At 28.3% G+C, this 2500-nt stretch overlaps 1 protein-coding gene across 2 annotated transcripts in view; it reads left to right on the top strand.

Annotated features, from left to right (window-relative positions):
• LOC137620547 (mediator of RNA polymerase II transcription subunit 26-like) overlaps positions 1–2500 on the top strand; it is a 124060-nt gene that overhangs the window by 13251 nt on the left and 108309 nt on the right. The window lies entirely within an intron of this gene.

The following is a 2500-nucleotide window of genomic DNA, read 5'->3' as shown; positions in this document are numbered from 1 at the left end:
TTTCCTGAACAAAAGTTTATAACTGTTATTTTTCAAAATTTCTAATATTTTAGGAATTATGCATATTTACTGGAATTTTTCATTGATTTTTGTATATTAACTGGAGTAGCTGTTACACACAGACATTATATATATATATATATATATATATATATATATATATATATATATATATATATATATATATATATATATATATATATATATATATATACATATACATATATATATATATATATATATATATATGTGTGTGTGTATATGTATATATATATATGTATATATATATATGATTATTATTTATATATATATATATATATATATATATATATATATATATATATATATATATATATATATATATATATACTAAGACCACGAAAGGAAAACTTAAAAACTTGATTGGACTTGACTTCGACTTATTTGTATCGTTTTATATCGTCAGACTCTCAATTAAATAAAACCGATGCATCATATTTATACTGAACATATGATTCCCATGAGGTCAGGTTCTTGATGACCTCAGTTAAGTGTCATGTAAGAAAAAATAGGATGATACAGGATCAGATAAGAAAAGAGATCATGAATTGCTGACCTCATAGGGATCCCATTTTCTATATCGGTACTATGCATCTGCTGCTATTTGATTTTACTGGGAATTTAACGGTGTAAAGAAAAGGAGAGTGTTATCTGATAATTTATTTTTTTCACTAACTTTCGTGATTCGATAAATACTTTTTATGTTTATCACATGCCATATATATGTATATATATATATATATATATATATATATATATATATATATATATATATATATATATATATATATATGTGTGTGTGTGTGTGTGTGTGTACAGTATGTATATATGTATATATACTATATATATACAGTATATATATGTATATACTGCATATATACAGTATATATATATATATATATATATATATATATATATATATATATATATATATATATAAATTCAAACACGCAAACATACACCCACATATACCCATATATATATATATATATATATATATATATATATATATATATATATATATATATATATATATATATATATATATATAGATAGATAGATAGATAGATAGATAGATAAATTCAAACACGCATACATACACCCACATACACCCATATATATATATATATATATATATATATATATATATATATATATATATATACACCCTCGACGTAGAATTAATGTTACATGATGAGGTTTTGTAATTGCTTCGAGAAGTGGGTACCAATACAAGTTCAGTACACACTTAACCCTTTCACTCCCGACGTGTCGACGACTGAGTATTCAGCTGTTTTGGGAGAGGTTGATTTACTATCAGTCATCTTCTCATGACCGTAGGACCCCAAGTTCTATTTGAGGAATATTCTCTGGTCCTTGGTAGGACGTTCTCTCATTGTGTCAGCTTTTTATCTGTCATGGCAAGCACTTTCGTAATGACCTCCGCATGTTGTCTTCTCGTTCATCCTGTTGCCATAGCACTTAGGATTCATCTCCCTTCTCCAACTCCTTTTTCTACTTGCCCAGGAATAAACCAGAGTGTGAGAAAAAGTAACGAGATGTTTATATCCTGGTTTCTAAGTGCATTTAGTTCGTGAGAGTTGGCTGAAATAGGTTGGTTGATACAAATGTTGTAGTCTTAACGCACACAAATGCGGTTTTTGTCAATTTTATCTGATTAGTTGATAAGTTATCGACAATCTACTAAAATCCATTATCGTTAATTGATTCTACAAACCGGGAACATTTTTGCCAGATGACAGTTAGCATGTTTTGTGCAAGAATATTTTTTTTCAATATGAAATCAGGTCAAATGTATTACACCTAAAACCCGAATGTCTTCTCTTGATGGTAAATTGTTCATCTTAAGTTAATTAAGCGGTACTATCTTTTGATCTTTTAAAAGAGTATTGAATGGATATGTTCTGATATTTTTTTTCTGTTACTGATTGATTTAGTTTATAAATTCAATTTGCCATTTGCAACAGGTTGGCAGGAAAACACAATTTATTTGTTTTTTCATGTTAACATTACGGAAACTAGTTATTGTCAAGTAAGTGGCAGTTGGAGGTCATAAATTTGGGTTTACACTGGCTAGTCATTTTCAAGTCTATTTAAATCAGTAGCCTGTTATTTTCATTAGCTTTACGTCCGGGTTCAAATCCGTAGCTAGGATGAAGCTATCTGGAAAAGTCCCATGAAAACTTGTTGTGATTCACCTAACATGTTGAAACTGTGAATTACTTACTAGGAAGTCGGGTACTATTTTAAAGTAGTGGTTGTATCAGAGGAAGAATACATACTGCCTGAATCATATCTTCCTAGCAGAAAACGGGTGAAAATTATTGATTTGCGTGCCGTATTTAATGTGTGTAACGAACGTAAACATACACTTTCTGACTTGAATACCGACCTGTGACGATGGAGTGAATATTTTAAATGATAATGGAGGGAAGAGAAA

This window comes from Palaemon carinicauda, chromosome 27 (genome assembly GCF_036898095.1).
Source record: "Palaemon carinicauda isolate YSFRI2023 chromosome 27, ASM3689809v2, whole genome shotgun sequence".
In the NCBI taxonomy this organism is placed as follows: domain Eukaryota; kingdom Metazoa; phylum Arthropoda; class Malacostraca; order Decapoda; family Palaemonidae; genus Palaemon; species Palaemon carinicauda.
This window is presented reverse-complemented; position numbering and strand designations above follow the sequence as displayed.